Raw genomic sequence first — 23840 nt, 5'->3', positions numbered from 1 at the left:
CTTTCTGATCAGATCCCACCTTTTTAATTCATTTTTGCCAATGAGTTTAATTTTTTGACAGCTTCCAAAGCAAAGCAAACACTGGTGTAGACTCATGTAGGAAAAACAGGCATGGAACCACTTGTTAAAATGGGTAGGTCTAATCCAAACTTTGTTTTAATACATATAATGATGTTTGAGAATTATTCTTAAAGGCTTACTCACTCCACAGGATTACAATTAGTTTTTTGCAATATGCTTTGTTCTAGAGATGTGGTTTTACACTCACATGTCATTACTGTATGTGGTTACTTCAGTGTTAGGATGAAATCAGAGTCATCAAATGTAAGTGCTGAGCATCCCTATAATTGAATGGGATCTGGTGGCTGAAGAAAGGATCTCTGATGAGAAACCTGAAGATATGCATTCAGTTCTCATCACTCACAGGCTAGAGGAAGAGGGCCTATAGGATTTTGTGCATTTTGATTTTCCCATCAGCAAAATGGAGTCGACACGTGGGGTTGTCCTGAGGCTCAACCATGAAGACCTCTCAGATACTCTCTGAGAGTGACATCTTTTTTTTAATCTGTGTATATTTAAGGACTGATGGTCATCTTGAGGAACAGCTTCCCTTGGCCTTATAGTGAGTGAGCCAAGAAGATATTTGGATCACTTTTCTCTTACTCATAACTGAACTGCTAATAACTGACCATTTTCTCTAAAGGATTATTTCCTTTGTGAGCTTGAGTGAGAGAAGAGGAAAGAGAATATGGCCGAATTACAGAAAAGGCTCTACCTGTGAATGCTTTCTTTCTTTCCTTTTTTCTCCTCTTGTCTTTCTTTTCTTTCCCTCTCCTTTTCTTTCTCTTCCAGTTTTATTGAGATATAATTGACATACAGCATTGTGTAAGTTTGACATGTACAACCATAATGATTTAACTTACATACATCATGAAATGATCACCACAATATATCTGGTGAAGGTATATGTATCATATATATACAAAATAAAAGAAATAGAAACAAACATTTTCTTTGTGATGAGAACTCTTAGAATTTACTCTCTCAACAGCAATCATACAGCAGTGTTATCTTTATTATGCTATACATTATATATCTAGTATTTATTCATCTTATAGCTCAAAGTTTGTACCTTTTGACTGCCTTCTACCTAAGTGTTTTAAGTAGTAAAACATGATGGTTTTGCTTCTAGCCTCAGGTGACCAGTTGTTCTGAGAATGGGCAACCCTGTCCAGACCTACATCCATGACAGTGAGATCTTCCCACATTTCCGTGTGTCCTTGGCCTCACAGGTGGCCTGAGGTCCCCTTGTGACCACAGGAGATACTTACTACCTTTTTTCCTGCTGAAATGTTTGTATTCTCTTAGATTTGTACCAGCACTTAAAAACTGTGAAGCCAATATTTTACAAAGACTCACCAGCTGTTTATTTAAGAGTTAAACTTCCAGTACACAGGAAAACATTTCCAATTGGTAGAATGTATTGACTATGCCAAAGCCTTTGACTGTGTGGATCACAATAAACTGTGGAAAATTCTGAAAGAGATGGGAATACCAGACCATCTGACCTGTCTCTTGAGAAACCTGTATGCAGGTCAGGAAGCAACAGTTAGAACTGGACATGGAACAACAGACTGGTTCCAAATAGGAAAAGGAGTACGTCAAGGCTGTATATTGTCACCCTGCTTATTTAACTTCTATGCAGAGTACATCATGAGAAACGCTGGGCTGGAAGAAACACAAGCTGGAATCAAGATTGCCAGGAGAAATATCAATAACCTCAGATATGCAGATAACACCACCCTTATGGCAGAAAGTGAAGAGGAACTAAAGAGCCTCTTGATGAGAGTGAAAGAGGAGAGTGAAAGAGTTGGCTTAAAGCTCAACGTTCAGAAAACTAAGATCATGGCATCTGGTCCCATCACTTCATGGGAAATAGATGGGGAAACAGTGTCAGACTTTATTTTTGTGGGCTCCAAAATCACTGCTGATGGTGATTGCAGCCATGAAATTAAAAGACGCTTACTCCTTGGAAGGAAGGTTGTGACCAACCTAGATAGCATATTTAAAAGCAGAGACATTACTTTGCCAACAAAGGTCCGTCTAGTCAAGGCTATGGTTTTTCCAGTGGTCATGTATGGATGTGAGAGTTGGACGGTGAAGAAAGCTGAGCGCCGAAGAGTTGATGCTTTTGAACTGTGGTGTTGGAGAAGACTCTTGAGAGTCCATGGTTGGATCCAACCAGTCCATCCTAAAGGAGATCAGTCCTGGGTGTTCATTGGAAGGACTGATGTAGAAGCTGAAACTCCAATACTTTGGCCACCTCATGCGAAGAGTTGACTGACTCATTGGAAAAGACCCTAATGCTGGGAAGGATTGGGGGCAGGAGGAGAAGGGGATGACAGAGGATGAGATGGTTGCATGGCATCACTGACTCGATGGACATGGGTTTGGGTGAACTCCGGGAGTTGGTGATGGACAGGGAGGTCTGGCATGCTGCGATTCATGGGGTCGCAAAGAGTCGGACACAACTGAGCGACTGAACTGAACTGAACTGAGACTGTAAACAAGCTGCACTTTTCAGAGGAACCAACTTGATCTAAAGTTGTAGTAATAGATTCACAAATTTCAAAAAAGAGAAAAAAATGCCCCAACACTAGCTCAGCACTCCATGTCACTATTATCTAGTCACTGGGTGAGGTGTGCTGTGTTTGTTTTTTTTTAACATGTTCTCAGGAATGTTAATTCCTTTTCACTAATTGTGTGGAAGTTTAAAACATGTGTTTATCCTAAACTGGCTCATAAACAAAATACTATAGGTGATGAAGGATGGCCTACAGATGATTAATGCATCTTTTGTTGCAAGTGTATAATTTTCCCTCTACCAACACGATCGGATCATTTCTTGACTGTATGTGACTAAAGTTATTTTGAGTGTATTCATGTTCTTCCACATAGATTTTCTCATGCTGCTTATTTCTCCCTCTTTTGAAATCTCTGCATCATTCTTGCTCAAATCCCACCCCTTACAGGGAAGCTCTCCAGCTGTGAATGGCCCACAGTGTTCCCTCCCTTCTGTGACCCTGTTTGTATAGGGTTAAGAGTTTCCTTGATCTTTATTTTTGGATAGCCATTACATCTCCTATTTCTTTGGTAACTCCCACTGCATCTAGCTCAATGCTAGTGTTTGGTGCCAAGTAACAAGTAAGTGTTCGTTAAATGCTTGCTGATAAATACTTTTTGAATGAATGAATGAACAGGCCTCTAACTAGCACAAGGTTATTTTCACTGATTTTTAACGTAATTTCCTGAAGTTTAGTGGAGATGTTCTGGCAGTAACCACAGGGAGCTTAGGACACAATGGTAATTTTATAAGTAAAATTCTAGTCTTTTGTATTATTTTGAGAAGAACTGGGTGAACAGGAGGGGGATAAAGGCTAAGAATATAGAAGATTATGCAACAGAATCAGAGGTTAGCAGTTGTAAGTGGGGCTGGGTGCACCTTCCCCAGCTTTGGGATTTTGTGGTTGATGTACTGGTAGGTAAGACTGCTGAATAATCTTCAATTCATTCTTCAAGTTCATTATTTACTGAGCAGCTTCTGATTATAACCAGACGTTCCAGGTGTTTTCCCTAAAGAGAGAAAAGTACTAATTGGTGATTCAAACATTTCCACTTGAGCACTGTTGGTGAATAAGTTGGCGTTCTGAGTATTGCCGGGACGTTGCTAATTCTCAGGTTTTTAAGACTCCAAGGTTGAGGACCACACTCAGTATGGTGCATAGAAGATCCTTGTGGTGGTAGGGACTTCCTGGTGGCCCAGTGGTTAAGAATTCTCATTCCCAACGCAGGAGGCCTAGGTTAGATCCTTGGTTGGGGAGCTAGATCCCACATGCCTCAGCTGAGTTTGCGGCTAAGACCCAGGACAAAAAAATAAATAAATAAAAATTAAAAAATGATTATTGTCATGGAAACTTCCGTATTTCTGGTACCACATACCATAACATTAAAAGCATTAAAAGGAGGTAGAATTCTTTTTTTGTGTGATTCAGTTATATATATATACACATATATTATTTTTGAAATTATTTTCCATTATAGATTATTACAAGATATTGACTATAGTTCCCTGTGCTATAAAATAAACCTTTGTTGCTTGTTGCATATCTATTTTATTAAATTAGAAATCTAGCATTCTATTTATACTAAGTCAAGGAAGTGAACTCAAAATGTCATAAACATTTTTAGTAGGCAAAAATTCATAAGTTTTCTAAAATATATATATTATACATATTATTTATATATATATGTATACAAAAGCTTTTCTACTATACTTGATAAAGGTTTGAGAAAGAACATAAAAAAAGAAGAGATGGAGAAATTGGAAAACATAAACTAAAGGAAATGGAAGCACTGAATATGAAATAGGAAAGGTAAACAAACCAGATAAAAGTGAAAGATCCTTATATTTTTCAAAAAATTCCAAGATAATTCTAATATGCATCTGGATTTTAAAAAGTCATTACAAGTTTTTGAAATTTAGTAATGTTAATCTTTTTTATAAAAAAAACTAATGTTTATCACTTTTTCTAAATGTCCTATGGAAATCTAATAACAATGTGTGAGATACAAAATTTTAAATATATTTGTATAAGATATAAGATTAATATAAATTAAAATAAATATATTATATTTAAATTATTAATGACATCATCCAAGATGCTCCTATTCTTATTTTTTCTGCACTTGATAAAATATCCTCAGAGAAATGTTAACATAGCTCACTATGATTATATATTTTTTGATTTTCCCTTATATTTCTTTTGACTTTTGCTTTATGTATCTTTGTTTCTTTGTTGTTAGGTGTCTAATGGTTTATGATGTCTATCTTATTTGTGAATTGTATCTTGTCATTAAAAATATTCATCTTTGTTTCATTTAAAAATGAATTAATTTAAAATAAAAAGGATTAAAAGGGCTAAAAAGAGACAAAACCTTTTTATCAAAAACTTTTAAGCATGTTTTAAGCACATGGATCATAGAAGTACATTTTAAAGTATAGAAAATAGCAGTTTCCTCCCAAATTTTTGTTATCATTCTTGATAGGGATTGTGTTTGACCTCAAAATGATTCTGAGGAATGGCACTTAATTTCTTGTTTTAAGCATTTAAGGAGATAGATAGAGGAAAAGAGAAAAGAAGAAAGTTCAGTAAAAGTCAAAGGGACTAACTGATTCCATATTTTTTTTCAGATGAAGTAAGTCTCATAAACACTAAACAATCTGAACTTTAAAATGCTTTCATTTGCTTAATAACAGAATTTGCAATTATTTAAAAGCAAGAGCCAGAGAGGAAAGAAGGAGATAATTTTGGTGACCTGATATGGCTAAGATTTAGCATTTTACTTTTTTAAATTTTAATTAGTGTCTTCATGTCCAAGGGACTTAGATCAGTTGGCTATTGCAATCCCAATTATTTATCAAATTTGCACACTGGATTGGAGGAGTGTTGAGGGAATTGCGACTCTCCAGAGAAACCTGAGGTCTGTAGGGGGAATCACAGATAAGGAGATTTAAAGCTGTAAGAAAGGGAAGCTGGTGGAGATTTGGGAAGGATTTCTTGTTCAATGATATAGCCACCACCAGCATGTAACCATGCTTTTAATGTGTTGTTTACCTACAAGTGACAAAGTCCACTCATTAATATTTAGGTAAGGGCAGTTGCAGTTTCAAATTTGAAGGTTTTGAGGAGACTTGAAATTAAAAATAAATTAAAATTTCTTCTCAAAATGTTAAGTGATGACACTGATGGAAGAACTATACCGGTCTCTTACATTTCCCTATTTTCTAATAGAAATTGTCTGTGGAGCTGAAACTTTGACGTTTGTGCTGTATCTAGATATATGTATTTTTTTGTGGCTTTGCATGAACAGAATCTTTGGGCAAATATTTGACTTTAGAAAACAGCATTTAAAGACATTTGCTTCCTTTAAAAGGAGAAAAATATGGAGGTATCACGCTCCTTAGTTTTAAACCATACTAAAAAACTAGAGTAATCAAAAGAGTATGGCACTGGCCTAAAAATGAATCAGGAATCAATGGAACAGAGTAGAGAGCCCAGAAATAAACATATGCTTCTATGACAATTAATCTATGACAAAAAAAAAGGCAAGAATATACAGTGGCAAAGACAGCCTTATCAATAAATGGTGCTGGGAAAACTGAACAGCTACATGCAAAAGAATGAAATGGGACCATTTTATTATACCATATACAAAAATAAACTAAAATGGATTAAAGACTTAAATGCAAAACCTGACACCATAAAGCTTAGAGAATAAAATGTAGGCAGTACACTCTTTGATATTGGTCTTAGCAGTAGTTTCAGTTCAGTTCAGTTCAGTCACTCAGTCGTGTCCGAATCTTTGTAACCCCATGGACTGCAGCACGCCAGGCTTCCCTGTCTCACCAACTCCCGGAGCTTGCTCAAACTTATGTCCATCAAGTTGGTGATGCCATCCAACCATCTCGTCTTCTGTTGTCCCCTTCTCCTCTTGCCTTCAATCTTTCCCAGGATAAGGGCCTTTTCTAATGAGTTGGTTCTTCGCATCAGGTGGCCAAAGTATTGGAGTTTCAGCTTCAGCATCAGTCCTTCCAATGAATATTCAGGACTATTTCCTTTAGGATTGACTGGTTTAATCTCCCTGCTGTCCATGGGACTCTCAAGAGTCTTCTCCAACACCACAGTTCAAAAGCATCAATTCTTTAGAACTCAGCTTTCTTCATAGTTCAACTCTCACTTGCATACATGACTACTGGAAAAAAATATAGCTTTGACTAGATGGACCTTTGTCGGCAAAACAATGTCTCTGCTTTTTAATATGCTGTCTAAATTAGTCATAGCTTTTCTTCCAAGGAGCAAGAGTCTTTTAATTTCATGGCTGCAGTCACCATCTGCAGTGATTTTGGAGCCCCCCAAAATAAACTCTGTCACTGTTTCCATTGTTTCCCCATCTATTTACCATGAAGCAATGGGACCGGATGCCATGATCTATTTTTTGAATGTTGAGTTTTAAGCCAACTTTATCACTCTTCTCTTTCACTTTCATCAGGAGGCTCTTTAGTTCTTCTTCACTTTCTGTCATAAGGGTGGTGTCTTCTGCATATCTGAGGTTATTGATATTTCTCCAAGCAATCTTGACTCCAGCTTATGCTTCATCCAGCCCAGTGTTTTCATGATATACACTTCATATAAGTCAAATAAGCAGGGTGACAGTATACAGCCTTGATGTACTCCTTTCCCAATTTGGAAACAGTCTGTTGTTCCATGTCTTGTTCTAACTGTTGCTTCTTGACTTGCATACAGATTTCTCAGGAGACAGATCAGGTGGTCTGGTATTTCCATCTTTTTAAGAATTTTCCACAGTTTGTTGTGATCCACACAGTCAAAGGCTTTGGCATAGTCAATAAAGCAGAAGTAGGTGTTTTTCTGGAGCTCTCTTGCTTTTTCAATGATTCAGCAGATTTTGGCAATTTGATCTCTGGTTCCTTTGCCTTTTCTAAATCCAGCTGGAACATCTGGCTGTTAAAGCCTGGCTTGAAGAATTTGGAGCAATACTTTGCTAGGGTGTGAGATGAGTGCCTTTGTGTGGTAGTTTGGACATTCTTTGGCATTGCCTTTCTTTGGGATTGGAATGAAAAGTGACCTGTCCAGTCCTGTGGCTACTGCTGAGTTTCCAAATTTGCTGGCATATTGAGTGCAGCACTTTCACAGCATCATCTTTTAGGAGTTGAAATAGCTCAACTGGAATTCCATCACCTCCACTAGCTTTGTCCATAGTGATGCTTCCTAAGGCCCACTTGACTTCACATTCCAAGATATCTGGCCCTAGATGAGTAATCACACCATCATGATTATCTTGATCATGAAGATCTTTTTTGTATAGTTCTTCTGTGTATTCTTGCCACCTCTTCTTCACATCTTCTGCTTCTGTTAGGTCCATACCATTTCTGTCCTTTATTGAGCCCATCTTTGCATGAAATGTTCCCTTGATATCTCTAATTTTCTTGAAGAGATCTCTAGTGTTTCTCATTTGATTGTTTTCCTCTATTTCTTTGATTGATCACTGAGGAAGGCTTTCTTATCTCTCCTTGCTATTCTTTGGAACTCTGCATTCAGATGAGTATATCTTTCCTTTGCTCCTTTTCCTTTAGCTTCTCTTCTTTTCTCAGCTATTTTCAAGGCCTCCTCAGACAACCATTTTGCCTTTTTGCATTTATTTTTCTTGGGGATGATCTTGATCACTGCCTCCTGTACAATGTCACGAACTTCCTTCCATAATTCTTCAGGTACTCTATCAGATCTAATCCCTTGAGTTTATTTGTCACTCCCACTGTGTAATCGTAAAGGGTTTAATTTAGGTTATATCTGAATTGTCTAGTGGTTTTCCCTACTTTCTTCAATTTAAGTCTGAATTTTGCAATAAGCAATATTTTTTTCTGGGGAGTAGTCCATGTCCTCAGATAAGGGAAACAGAAGCAAAATAGACAAATGGGACTACATCAAACTAAAAACCTTTTGCACAGTGAAGGAAAGCATTAATAAAACAAGAGTTTAGACTACTGAATGGGAGAAGATATTTGTAAATAATATATATGATAAAGGGTTAATGTACAAAATATATAAAGAATTAATACAACTTAATGTCAAAAAGACCCAACCAAACATTCTGATTAAAAATTGGGTGTGCATGCATGCTAAGTCATTTCAGTCGTGTCCGACTCTTGCGACCCTACGGACTGTAGCCCGCCATCTCCTCTGTCCATGGGATTCTCTGGGCAAGAATACCATAAGGGGTTCCGTGCCCTCCTCCACAGGAACTTCCTGACCCAGTGATCAAACTCCATGTCTGTTAAGTCTTCTGCATTGGTTGGTGCATTCTTTACCACTATCACCAGCTGGGAAGCCCCCAAAATTGGGCAGAGGATCTGACTAGACATTTTTCCAAAGACGACATACAGATGGCCAACAAATGGAAAGATGGTCAACATCATCAGGGAAATGTAAATCAAAACCACAGTGAGTATTACCTCACATCTGTGAGAATGGCTATCATCAAAAAGTGAAACATAATAAATATTGTGAAGCATGTGGAGGAAAGGGAATTCCTACTCTTGGTAGGAATGTAAATTGGTTCAGCCACTATGGAAAATAGTATGGAAGTTCTTCAAAAGTTAAAAATAGAACTACCATCAGTTCAGTTCAGTCGCTCAGTCATTTCCGACTCTTTGCAACCCCATGAATCCCAGCACGCCAGGTCTCCCTGTCCATCACCAACTCCTGACGCTTACCCAAACCCATGTCCATCGAGTCAGTGATGCCATGCAACCATCTCATCCTCTGTCATCCCCTTCTCCTCCTGCCCCCAATCCTTCCCAGCATTAGGGTCTTTTCCAATGAGTCAACTCTTCGCATGAGGTGGCCAAAGTATTGGAGTTTCAGCTTCTACATCAGTCCTTCCAATGAACACCCAGGACTGATCTCCTTTAGGATGGATTGATTGGATCTCCTTGCAGTCCAAGGGACTCTCAAAAGTCTTCTCCAACACCACAGTTCAAAAGCATCAATTCTGCGGCGCTCAGCTTTCTTCACCGTCCAACTCTCACATCCATACATGACCACTGGAAAAACCATAGCCTTGACTAGACGGACCTTTGTTGGCAAAGTAATGTCTCTGCTTTTAAATATGCTGTCTAGGTTGGCCATAACCTTCCTTCCAAGGAGTAAGCGTCTTTTAATTTCATGGCTGCAATCACCATCAGCAGTGATTTTGGAACCCCAAAAAATAAAGTCTGACACTGTTTCCACTGTTTCCCCATCTATTTGCCTTGAAGTGATGGGACCAGATGCCATGATCTTAGTTTTCTGAACGTTGAGCTTTAAGCCAACTCTTTCACTCTCCTCTTTCACTTTCATCAAGAGGCTCTTTAGTTCATCTTCACTTTCTGCCATAAGGGTGGTGTCATCCGCATATCTGAGGTTATTGATATTTCTCCCGGCAATCTTGATTCCAGCTTGTGTTTCTTCCAGCCCAGCGTTTCTCATGATGTACTCTGCATATAAGTTAAATAAGCAGGGTGACAATATACAGCCTTGACGTACTCCTTTTCCTATTTGGAACCAGTCTGTTGTTCCATGTCCATTTCTAACTACCATATGATGCAGTAATTCTTCTCCTAGGTGTGAATCTGGGGAAAAAGACTAATTAGAAAAGATGCATGCACCCCAGTGTTCATAGCAGCATTATTTACAATAGCCAAGATACAGAAGCAGCCCAGTGTCCATCAACAGATGATGGACAGAGAAGATGTGGCATGTTACTCAAACATAAAAAAGAGTGAAATACTGCCATCTGTGACAACACAAGTAGACCTAGAGGGTATTATGCTAAGTGAAATAAGTCAGACAGAGAAAGGCAAACACCATATGATCTCACTTATATGTAGAATCTAAAAAACAAAACAGAAACAGTTTGAGAAATAACAGATAACAAATCGGTGGTTACCAGAGAAGAAGATGAAAGGATGGACAACATAGGTGATGGGGATTCAGAAGTACAAATTTCAAGATATAAAATAAATATCATGAAGATGTAATATACAGCATAAAATATAGTCAATAATACTGTAACAATATTATATGGAGACAGATACTTATTAGACTTATTGTGGTGATCATTTCATAATATATTTAAATGTCATATCACGATGTTATACACCTGAAACTAACATTAATATTGTACATTAACTATATTGTAATTTTTTAAGAAAGTAAATCTGTTAGAAATTTAAAATAAATAAGGTGTAAAAACATGTACTTTCTCCAGATTCTTGAGGATATTAACACACTACAGTGAGAATAACCAATATTTTCAAATGCTTATTGAGTTATTAGGTGCTTTATATATTTAGTCCCCTAGTCGTACTGAATCTGTGTGACGGGTACTATTTGTTGTTGTTTAGTCACTAAGTCATGTTCGACTCTTTGTGACAGCTTGGATTGCAGCACGCCAGGCTTCCCTGTCCTTCACTATCTTCTGGAGCTCGCTCAAACTCATGTCCATTGAGTCGATGATGCTATCTAACCATCTCATCCTCTCTTTCTGGCTCTATTGCAATATAATTTAGGTATAACATTGTGTAAGTTTAAATTGTACAACGTGTTGGATTGATATAATACTACAAAAGGATAATCACCACAGATTTAGCTAACACCTACACCATGTCACCATCACTGTTTCTTTTTTTGTGGTGAGAACATTTAGAATCTACTCTCTTAGTAACTTTCAAGTATATAATATAATATTGTTAACTATAGTTACCATGTTCTATATTAGATGCCCAGAACTTATGCTTCTTATAAGTGAAATTTTGTACACTCTAATTAATATCTCCCTGTCCCCAAAACCCCCAGCCTGTCCCTCACAGCCACCATTCCACTCAATGTTTCTGTAAGTTCAGTTTTTTAAGATTCTATATATAAGTGAGATTATACAGTACTCATCTTTCTCTATCTGACTTAGTTCACTTGGTATAACATCCTCAAGATCCATCCATGTTGTTGCAAATGGCAGGATTTCCTTTTTCCTCCTGGCTGAATTGTGGTTTTGGCTTGTATTTCCCTGGTAATTAGTGATGTTTAATACCTTTTCATGCATCTGTTGGCCATCTGTATGGTAGTACCATACTGTTTTGATTATTACACCTTACAATATAGATTGAAATCAGGAAATGTGAAACTACCAGCTTTGTTATTCTTTCTCAGAAATGCTTTGGCTATCTGGGGTCTTTCGGGGTCCCATTCAAATTTTAGAATAGTGTTTTAAATTTCTGTGAAAAGTTGCATTGGAATTTTGTCAGGGTTGCACTGAATCTATAGAATATTTTAGGTAGTATGGGTATTTTAACAATATTCATTATTGGTATCCATAAACACTGGATATCTTTCCATTTATTTGTGTATTTTGTTACTTCTTGTATCGAAGTCTTATAGTTTTCAATGTATAGATCTTCACCTCCATGGTTCTATTTATTCCTATGCATTTTTTTAATTGCTATTGTAAATGCAATTATCTTATTTCTTTTTCAGATAGTTCACTGTTAGTAGATAGAAACACAACTGATTTTTACATAATGATTGTATTCTACAACTTTACTAAATTCATTTATCAGTTCTAACAGGTTTTTTGGTGGAGTCTTTAGGATTTTATAGAGGGCTTCCCTGGTGGCTCAGATGGTAAAGAATCTGCCCGCAATGCAGGAGACCTGGGTTTGATCCCTGGGTCGGGAAGATACCCTGGAGAAGGAAATGGCAATTTGTACGTGTAAGATCATATCATCTGCAAAGAGAAATGACTTTACTTCTTCCTTTCTGATTTGGTAACTTTTATTTCTTTTCTATTTCTAAATTGCTCAGGCTAAGATTTCCAGTACTACATTGCATAAAAATGGCAAGAGTGGGCACCCTTGGCTTGCTCCTGATCTAGAAAACTTTCAACATTTCACCATTAGTATGATGTTTGTCATATGTGGCTTTTATTATGTTAAGGTATATTTCTTCTATACCCCATTTGTTGAGAGTTTTATCATAAAAAGATGTTGAATTTTGTGAAATGATCTTCTGCATCTATTGAAATGATCTTATGATTTTTATCTTTCACTCTGTGAATATGATGTATCACATTAATCTATCTGCTATGTTGAACCTTCATTGCATCTCAGGGATGAATCTCACTTGATCGTGGTGTGTGATCCTTTTAATGTGCTGCTTAATTCAGTTTGCTAGCATTTTGTTAAGAATATTTGCATCTATATTTATCAGGGATGTTGGCCTGTACCTCTTTTGAAGCTCAGAGTCTTTACCACTGCTTTGCTAGAGATATCTTCTTCTCCACATCTCTGAACAAAACCAGCTGTCTGCTTTAGTGACCCCACGGGAATGTTTACTGCTGAATTTTCTGCCGCTCTCTGATGGGGGCTGTGTTTCTGGGTTTGTACTTTGCTATCATGTGGAAAAGATAGAGAGGCAAATTAGACTTTCTTTAACTTGTGTCTGTTCCACTTGGACAGTGTTTGGGAAGATACCAAGAAGAGCAGCTGTGGGTTTTGACCAGCAGCTGGAGGTTGTCCGGATTAAGCAGGTTTTTTATTTTCTAATTGGTAGGTTATTTCTTAAAAGGAATGCTCATGTCCAGGAAAGGACTTACCTAGTCATGGGCTAAAGGGTAAAATGTTAAAGGTTAGGTACAGCTTTCTACCCCTCCCCGCCCCCCTTTAATTTTGCTGTCTCAAAAAGATATTGCTTTGACTTTTAAAAGCTAGGGAGTTTTTAAGAAAATACAGTTTTTCAGGCACTGCACTCATTCAGTTGGCCTGGGGAGATTGCAATGATAAGTTTAAAAACCACAAATAGCACTTATTATGACCCAGAGGAAGCAGGGCAGGAAAGTGAATTCAGAGTGGAAGGGAATATCCATTATATCTGTGAGAGCCTGCTGTCCTCTGTAAGAATGCTCCTAGGAAGTGGTTCATACACCCAGGGTGCTTTATTTTTGTAACTTTAAGGTTCGTGGAGGTTTGTTGAAAGGCTGGCAGATGGATGCTGTGCCCTTTGTTGTATATGCAGTGTGCATGCTCAGTCGCAGCCCCTCTTTGTGACCCCATGGACTGTAGCTCGCCAGGCTCCTCCGTCCATGGGATTTTTCAGGCAAGAATACGGGATTGGGTTGCCATTTCCTGCTCCAGGGGATCTTCCCCACCCAGGGATTGAACCCGTGTCTCTTGCATATCCTGCATTGGCAGGCGAATTCTTTACTTGCTGTACAGGTTGCTTCTCTGTTGTCCAGGGTACATCCATACCCATCTAAATACTTCTCTCTGTTCTTTCTCTTCTGGGTTGTCATTCTGCTGGAAGCACCATGGGATTCTAAATGGCAGTGTTTGTTCAGAAGAAATTGGACTTGAAATAAGCTAAGAAAAACATTTTTTTTTAATTGTAAAGCTCTGTACATGTTTGGTGTATTATTATTACTACTACTAACAAAAATAGTAACTCTTATTGCTGAATCTTATGGGCTTTCTGAGGGATGTAGTTGGCAACCTGGACATGGGAAGTAGAAAAGTCTGGCTGTGGTTGGTGGATAAACCTTGGGTAAATGCCAACTATGTAAAATAAGTTGACTTTGCTTATGTTCTAACGTCCCACGAGGAAAATCTTTAACATTATATCCTTTGGCAGTATTTAAAAAAATTTTCCAGGACTTTTACTTTTAAAGTTTGTATATAATCCCTCTAAAACCTATGCCTTATCAAAAACATTGTTTTTCTATCAGATTTCTTTATCTTTTTCCATATACACACATATTTTACGCAGTTCTATTCATGGTACAGACACAATTTCTTCTATTGCTTCTAATTTTGCTCATTATAATGACTACACAATATTTACTATTTTATTTGGTTCTTCTACTATTGCTAGAGGGTCAGATTGTTTCCAAATTCTGCTGTTATAAATAACCCTGGGATTAATAAGATACCTTCATGTCAACAGTGCAAAGCTATTGACTTCTCCCATATTTGAATCCTTTTCTTTGTCCACACTTTCACGTAAAACATTATAGTTGCAAAAGATAGAGATATGTTTCCAGCCTCCAGATAACTACTAGAAAAGTCATCTGTGCCTAGTTCACTCACTCTTAAAGTGAGGTTATAGTAAGTGTTTAGCACGGTGCATTTGTTAGATGTTAGCTACCCTTGCTGCCCCTGCCATTACATCACCACCACCATCCCCCTCATCACTACCACTATCACTACTACTATTGCGTCTATTATCATTTAGAGGAAGATAGGCTTTATTTTAATGAATGAAAACAGGTATCTTAATACAATTTTAATCATCAGATTGCTCACATAGATTTTTTTGCTTTCTCCTTGTCTTTTTAGAAAAATGTTTAATATTATCTTATCTTATTATTTTATTTTTTGGCTGTGCCATGGCATACTGGATCTTAGTTCCCTGGCCATGTCCCCTTCAGTAGAAGCACAGAGTCCTAACCACTGGACTACCAGAGAATTCTCTATTATTTTACCATTAATGTTATTATTATTTGCTTTCTCCTTGTCTTTTCAAGGTGGTTTGTAGGCTATTTGGTTTTTGCCCTTCCTCCTCAGTATCAGAGCTCTCCCCTTAAAAGAATGCTTTCTTAATTTTCACCTTTTCCTTCTCTTTTTTTAATGAAACTGTTTCTACCTGGGAATGTAATATATATATATATATATACATATATATATATATATATATGTATGTATATATATATATAAATAATGTAATGTATATATAATGTGTATATATATACATATATATATAATGTAATATATATATATATATAATGTTTATGTATAACCTTCATTTGGTGATGATAAAACTAATCTGAAGATAATAATGGAGCGCTGAGAAAAAGAGACACCATTATCTCAGACTCAAGTTCAACATCTATTAGGGACAGATGTAAAAGTCTGCCCTCTGGTGGCTGTGGGCTGCAGCTGTAGATCAGATGTACCAAGTCTGAAAGGTGATCCTCCAACAGGAGCTAAGCTGGTATATAACTGATGGGCCTATAAAGCCCTTTTGTATTCACTGTAATGGTTCCTTATGTCAATCAAGACTCCTTGCTTTCTTCCTTGCAAAAGTAATTATCTTAGAGATTAATCCTTTGTCACTTGTTTCATTTACTATTTTCTCCCATTCTGAGGGTTGTCTTTTCACTTTGTTTATTGTTTCCTTTGCTGTGCAAAAGCTTTTAAGTTTAATTAGGTCCTACTTGTTCATTTTTGCTTTTATTTTCATTACTCTAGGAGGTGGGTCATGGAGGATCTTGCTGTGGTTTATGTCCTAGAGTGTTCTGCCTATGTTTTCCTCTAAGAGTTTTATAGTTTCTGGTCTTACATTTAGGTCTTTAACTCATTTTGAGTTTATCTTTGTGTATGTTATTAGTAGATCCAAAGAGTCCATCCAGTCCATCCTAAAGAAAATCTGCAAGGAGATCCAACCAGTCCATCCTAAAGGAAATCAGTCCTGAATGTTCATTGGAAGGACTAATGCTGAAGCTGAAACTCCAATACTTTGGCCATCTGATGTGAAGAACTGACTCATTAGAAAAGACCCTGATACTGGGAAAGATTGAAGGCAGGAGGAGAAAGGGATGACAGAGGATGAGATGGTTGGATGGCATCACCACTTCAATGGACATGAGTTTGATTAAACTCCGGGAGTTGTCAATGGACAGGGAGGCCTGGTATGCTACAGTCCATGGCGTCGCAAAGAGTTGGACCCGACTGAGCAACTGAACTGAACTGAACCGATGTTGTTAGGAAGTTTTCTATTTTCATTCATTTACATATAGGTGTCCGAATTTCCCAACACCACTTATTGAAGAGAATATCTTTTCTTCATTGTATATTCTTGCCTCTTTTGTTAAACATAAGGTGCCCATAGTTGTGTGGGTTTATCTCTGGGCTTTCTATCTCGTTTCATTGGTCTATATTTTTGTTTTTGTGCCAGTACCATGCTGTCTTGATGACTGTAGCTTTAGACCAAAACAGACAGTTCATCAAAGAAGACATACAGATAGCTAATAAACACATGAAAAGATGCTCAACATCACTCATTATTAGGGGAAATGCAAATGAAAACTACAATGAGGTATCACCTCACATCAGTCAGAATGACCATCATCATAAAAAAAAATCTACAAACAATAAATGCTGGAGAGGGTGTGGAGAAAAGGGAACCTTCTTGCACTATTGGCGGGAATGTAAATTGATATAGTCACCATGTAGGACAGTAAGGAGATGCCTTAAAAAACTAGAAATAAAGCTACAATGTGACCCAACAATCCCACTGCTGGGCATATACCCTGAGAAAACCATAACTGAAAAAAGACACAAGTACCCCCGTGTTCATTGCAGCACTATTTCCAATAGCTAGAACATGGAAGCAGCCTAGATGTCCATCAACAGATGAATGGATAAAGAAGCTGTGGTACATATATACGATGGAATATTACTCAACCATTTGAGTAAGTTCTGATAAGGTGGATGAACCTAGAGCCTATTATACAGAGTGAAGTAAATCAGAAAGAGAAAAACAAATATCGTGTATTAACACATATATATGGAATCTAGAAAAATGGTTCCTGATGAACCTATTTGCAGCGCAGCAATGAGATACAGACATAGAGAACAAACTTGTGGACACAGAGGGGCAGAAGAGGGTGGGGTGACTGGAGAGAGTAGCGTGGAAACATCTGCATTATCCTCTCTAAAATAGACAGCCAGTGGGAATTTGCTGTATGACTCAGGGAGCTTAAACCAGTGCTCTGTGACAACCTAGAGGGGTGGGGTTGGTGGGAGGGAGGTTCAACAGGGAGGGGACGTGTGTATACCTGTGGCTGATTCATGCTGATGTATGGCAGAAACCAACACAATATCGTGAAGCAATTATCCTTCAATTAAAAATAAATAAATTAGAAAAGAATTACCTTAAAACTGTGTTCCTAGAACAGAGGACCTTAAGTAAATGTTGCAAGAATCATAGTCTTCAAAATATATCTTCTTAAAACCACTAATCACCGTCGTCACTACCACCACCTGATGAAAGATAAATGTGTAGATAGATGTAGGTATTTCAAGGGGAAAAAATGAATTGATAAATATTATAAAAAGGGGACTTCAGAGGATTAAAATTCTATTTTTCTTAATCTTCAAAGTATCTTTAGATCAAGATTATCTTATTTCCTAATCAAATATTGTCAAACTTTTTACCTTCCAGGATTTAGTTTTTTTTTTTTTAAGTAAGCTAAAAGTCTCAAAAATTATTTTTATGTTATTTATTTATAATATAATTAAAATAGAGTAATATGAGTGAAGAAAATAAAAATTAGATTTAAGAAGTCACATAGAGTTTGTGAAAATACACTTAGGATATTTTTATGCCATAAATTCTTATTAAAAATAATATGGATGCAGTGTCTTTATGTTTATGCTTGAAAATAAATGTTTATGTTAAATTTTAATTATTTTGCCTTTAGAAAACTCTCAATTTTTAAGGTGATTGAATTGACAGGCCACGACTAATAGTTAATAATTTGATGTTGTATGTTTGTATTGGTGCACCAAAACTAGTTAGAAAATGAAGAATTTAGTTAACCTTAGCTACTGGTTTAATTAACACAAAATTATATGCAGTTGACATTGAAAATGATAGGTTCTTCCGTAATTTCTAGATGTATGACACATTCTTTTTTGGTCCCAACCCTAAGTAGGTACCAGTGTCTATGTTATTGTCTGCAGTCGGGAAGGGACGGTTAGTAATGACAGTGTAGTGTCAGTTGCTCAGTCACGTCCTACTCTTTGGGATCCCACAAACTGTAGCCCTCTAGCCTCCTCTGTCCGTGGGATTCTCCAGGAGAGGATACTGGAGTGGGTTGCCATTCCCTTTTCCAGGGGGTCTTCCTGATCCAGGGATCTCCTGCATTGTAGGCAGATTCTTTACTGTCTGAGCTACAGGGAAGTCCATTAGTAATGACATGTTCTTAGCAAATTGGTTCATCAACCCTCACCAGCATTTGTACTAGTGACCTTGACTTTTAACAAGCAGGATTAATGGCTTCCTGCTAAAATAGGCTCTAAATTTGAGTGTGTCTCTCAGTCTTTTCAACACCAAATTTTAAAAGCCAAATTTATTTTCTAAAAGCTTACTAATGATTTCTGTTATTTGAATGTGCTTATTCTTATTATGTATTTTAATTATAGGGCATTTTTATATTTGTATACAAAAAAGTTCAGAAAATACCGAAATGTATCAAGAGGACAGTAATATTCCATTTTAAAAGTATTCAAGAGGGAAATTACTGGTGATCTAGTAGCTAGGATTCGGTGCTTTCATTGCTGTGACCTGTGTTCAATCCCTTGCCGGGGAGCTGAGATCCCATAAGCTGTGCAACACAGCCAAAAAAAATATTTTGACATTACTACAATATAGTTGATTTGATGGTCCTTGATTTTCTTATCATTCAGTTCAGTTCAGTTCAGTCGCTCAGTCATGTCTGACTCACTGTGACCCCATGGACTGCAGCATGCCAGGCTTCTCTGTCCATCACCAGCTCCTGGAGCTTGCTCAAATTCATGTCCATCGAGTCGGTGATACAATCCAACCATCTTATCCTCTGTTGTCCCCTTCTCCTCCTGCCTTCAATCTTCCCCAGTATCAGGGTCTTTTCCAGTGAGTCAGCTCTTCACACGAGGTGGCAAAAGTATTGGAGTTTCAGCTTCAACACCAGTCCTTCCAATGAATATTCAGGACTGATTTCCTTTAGGATTGACTAGTTTGATCTCCTTGCTGTCCAAGGGACTCTCAAGAGTCTTCTCCAACAATTAATTAGCAAATATAAACAACTAATATTTACTGCAAGTGACTCTATGCCAGGCACTTTTTCAGTCTTTACATGCACATATTGCATCTTATAATACAACAATACAACGAGGTAGGTGCAGTAGTCCCCTCTTTCATGCATTTCTGCAGTTTCAGTTACTTGGTCAATCCAAGTCCAAAATATTGAGTAGAAAATTCCAGACATAAAGAATTCATAAGTTTTAAACTGTGTGTCATTCTGAGTAGCATGATGAAATCATGTGATGTAGGGACAAACACCGGGGTGGAACTCATCCTTTTGTCCAGTGTACCCAGGTTATATATGCAATCTACCCATCAATTTAGGAAAAAACGTAGTATATAAAGGATTCTGTACTATCCACGGTGTTTCCCAGATGGGGCTAGTGGTAAAGAATTTGCCTGCCAATGCAGGAGATGCAAGAGGCACAGGTTTGATCCCTGGATTGGGAAGTTTCCCCTGGAGAAGGAAGTGGCAACCCACTCCGGTATTCTTGCCTGGAAAATCCCATGGAATGAGGAGCCTGGTGATCTATAGTCCATGGAGTTGCAAAGAGTCTGACCCAACTGAACACAAGCACTTTCATACACTTTCATACTATCCACGGTTTCCGGCATCCTCTTGGGGTCTTCGAATATCCTCTGTGGATAAGGAGGAGCTGTTGTATTATGATGATGATCCACAATTTTATAGATGAGAAAAAAAAAAAAAAACTACAGGAAAGTTGCCCAAGATGACAGAGTAAATGGTTGAGTGAGATGCTGAACCCAGGTCACCTGACTATAAAGCCCACCTCTTACAACAAAATACAATTTAAAGTTATAAGATCTGTGTGTAGAATAGTATTCTACCCAGGGGCCATGTCTTAAAACACCAGACAGGTGAGACAGCTTAAATTAGTTGAGACAGGACTTCCCTCAAGGTCCAGTGGTTAAGACTTCGCCTTCTAGTCCATGGGGTGTGGATTTGATCCCTGGCCAGGGGGCGAAGATCCCACATGCCTCATGGCCACAAACCCAGAATACAAACAACAGAAGCAATATTGTAATAAATTCAATAAAGACTTTAAAGAGAAATAAAATAAATCAGTTGAGACAAGTTGGAATATACTCTACATTATTAGTAAATTTTACTTGTATATAATTTATTTAAAGCAAATCAGAAACATATGCATATTTTGACAATATATGGTCCACATCATTTCTTTCATAGAGTAATCTATCCGGGGTAATTTGAAGAGCTAGGAATTAATTTACAGAAGGAATGTCTTCTTTATTTAAACCTTATTCTAGTGCCAGTCTTTCCAGTTGACTGAACTTAAAAAAAAAATCACCATCAGCCATTTTCTATTTCTGCTAAAAATTCATTGCTCTTCTGGAAAGGGGTTGCCTTTTCTTCTCCTCCCTGCTGCCTTTTCCCTAGAATGCACATCCAAACTCCCACCTCCGTCCCGCCAGTCCTGTGAGAATGAGCAGGAGGAGAAGGCAGCCACCGCAGGGACCCTTGAGCAGTCCAGGCAAGGGGAGATTTAGGAATGACAGGAGAGGCTCCTTCTGATCTGGCGTAGCATCACAGGCGAGGATGCATTTATGCCCATGGGTCTGCAGGCTGTCAGTGAGCCCGGATCCCTCTTCCTGAGTGACAAGCCCAGGGAGCCCTGTCTCCCAGCTGGCCCGGCCGCGTACCTGACTCTGGAGCGGCCAGGAGCAGCCGCCTGCCTGCCAGTCACAGCGCAGAGCTCCAGGGCATTGGGGCTGCAGCTCACAGAGTTCCTCAGAGGAGCAGAGGGACGTGGGGGTTAGGAAGAGCAGGGACACAATTAATGGGGTTCAGCTTGTGGGATCTCCTGTGATGGAGGAGACAAAGGGTGTCACTGGCAGTGCAGCTTCTCTTTGATGTCGTAAATCTCACCCCTTCTTCAGAATAGAGTCCAGCTGCCTGGTGTCTGTTCAAACTAACGTGTGCAATTCCTGGTCTCAAGCATGACCTCAGCTGTTCCACCTGAGTGGCTGTAAGCAGTAACTGGTTATTTCATTGATGCAGCAAATACTTACTTGATGCCTCCTGTGTGCCATAGAGGGCTCCAGATACTGGCAATTTAATGCTATTCAGGAAATTGTTTCAGATGCTAGGGGTATAATGTGTTCAGTAATCACTCCAGCTACCAGGGAGGTAAAGCTCTCCTGGAGATGATAGTTCACAGAAGTTTGTCTTTTTCATCTTGTCCCCGACCGCCCCACCCCACAACAGGCAGTTAACATGGGATCTGTTACATAGAATCGGCACCCTTGGTTCACTGAAATAAATCCAAGCAGTGAAAAGAACACTTGGTTCATTGATATGAGTCGAAGCAGTGAAAGGTGCCAGGGCAGAGAGGAGTCAGAGGGATCAGAGGTCAAGTGTTCAACCTGATGAATCACGTCACCTCGCTGTTGCCAGTTTCTGAGCTGTGCTGAGATGGACTTACCTCCCACCTGGCTGCCCATCAACCTGCAGTGACTTCTCCTCCATCAGGATTTTAGGTGAGCCTCTCCCTTTGGCTGCTTGGCCCTGTCTTCAGAACCTGGTGGATGCTCCAGGGGCTGGGAGCCAACTGTGAAAAGCTGGAGAGGTCTGTGGTCCAGTGGAGAGGGACTGGATTGAGAACACCCAGTAAAGAGAAAGGGTAAATAGTTAAAAGCAAGCATCCCAATTGTAAAGGGCTTTCCTTGTGGCTCAGTCATAAAGAATCCACCTACAGTGCAGAGATGGCCTGCAATGTAAGAGATGCAGGTTTGATCCCTGTATCTGGAAGATCCCCTGGAGAAGGAAATGGCAATCCACTCCAGTATTCTTGCCTGGGAAATCCCATGGACAGAGGAGCCTGGCAGGCTACAGTCCATGGGGTCACAAAAAAATCAGACATGACTGAGCAACTAAACCATCACAATTGTCGAAAGTGACAGGAGACCCCAATCCATGAGGAGAGGTCTCTTGGGTAGTCAAATGGGTGCGCTGTGTTCTGTTTCAGGAAATGTGGGCAGAAACAGGCTTCCAGATCTCTCAGTGGAGATGTGTGAGTGATTTCCACAGAGACAGCTTCATTTTGCTATTTGCCTATTCAAATTAAACGTTCTGTCCCTTAAAATATATCACACAGATGTTTCTGTTGCAGAGTCATTTAAAACAATCTTTTTATTGAAGTATAGTTGATTTACAATGTTTTGTTAGTTTCAGGTGTACAGCAAAGTGAATCAGTTATACATATACGTATATCCCCCTTTTTTTTTTAAAGATTATTTTCCCATATAGGTCGTTACAGAGTTCCCTGTGCTATACAGTAGGTCGTTTTTAGTTATCTGTTTTACATATAGTAATGTGTACATGTCAGTCCTAATCTCCCAGTTAATCCCTCCCCTCACCCCACTTTCCCCTCTGGTAACCTGCAGTCATTTTAAAAGTAGATCACTGTAGCCCAGGAGATCCCTCTGGATGTCCACAGATCCCGGCTGTTTCCCTCCCGGGAGGGAGTGGGAGCTGCTTCCTAGTCATCTTGCTCTTTTAAGAGCAAAAATTTGGGCAGGCTGAAATTGCTACTCCGGCCAGCATGGTTGTGCAGGTGAGGAGCTTCTTAGAAAATACATCCATCACGGTTCATGGTACTTATGGAAAGGTCGTAGTCAACTGCCTTGGCTGAAACCATGACAACGAGAACTGTGGATGCTTTCTTGTTCTGCTTTTGCCAAGGGCAACCTCGGGAGTAGATTCCTCCAGACTGAGAGGCTATGCCTGGCAGTTGGAAAGTGGTCCAGGGATGAAGACAACGGTGTCTGCTATAGCAAAAGACAGAGCTTTTGGTCCAGGAGGGCTTCCCCCTCCACAGCTGATGTGCGGCTATGCCCTCTGTATTCTGCCCCAGTGGCCAAATTCTAGAATGGCTGGAGAATCCAGGGCTACAAAGGGCACGCCCAAGACCTGGGCCTGTGGCCTGGATGCGTCTTCCACTGGAGACCCAAAGCAGTTCCTGCTCAGGATCTTTGGGTTACACTAAACTCTCCAGTGAGGGAATTTCTGCCTGTTTTGGTGGTAGTGTTTACTCTGTGGTTGTTATTTCAGAAATGTGGGCTCAGTGAACACACTAAGAATGAAACAAAGTTGGGACCCATTTTTCTCCCTTAGTGACAAAACTACCTGAGGATATTTACATGTCGGTTGTTACTGTATCCTCTGAGAGGTTGCCAGCTTCTCACTGGGGTCCTATTTGGTCCAGCTGATTAGGTCTAATGAGGCCCAAAGACCTTGTGCTGCTGGAAAGCCACCGGAATGTAACTGAAAGTGGGGTCTGGCTGGTCAAC

At 38.9% G+C, this 23840-nt stretch overlaps 1 long non-coding RNA gene across 2 annotated transcripts; it reads right to left on the bottom strand.

The window, feature by feature from the left end:
- Window positions 1-3351: 3351 nt before the first annotated feature.
- Window positions 3352-23416, bottom strand: LOC145527026 (uncharacterized). Of its 2 annotated transcripts, none has more exons than XR_014069411.1 (3): window positions 18968-23416; window positions 17596-17704; window positions 3352-3913 (listed from the first exon to the last, which is right to left on the bottom strand). It is a non-coding gene; the product is annotated as an uncharacterized LOC145527026 (long non-coding RNA). The 2 variants fall into 2 exon arrangements; XR_014069410.1 differs by having other exon boundaries at window positions 20419-23397.
- Between the last annotated feature and the right edge of the window lie 424 nt (window positions 23417-23840).

The sequence above is a fragment of the Giraffa tippelskirchi genome, chromosome 11 (genome assembly GCF_054371585.1).
Source record: "Giraffa tippelskirchi isolate mGirTip1 chromosome 11, T2T-mGirTip1v1.2.pri, whole genome shotgun sequence".
NCBI lineage: Eukaryota > Metazoa > Chordata > Mammalia > Artiodactyla > Giraffidae > Giraffa > Giraffa tippelskirchi.
This window is presented reverse-complemented; position numbering and strand designations above follow the sequence as displayed.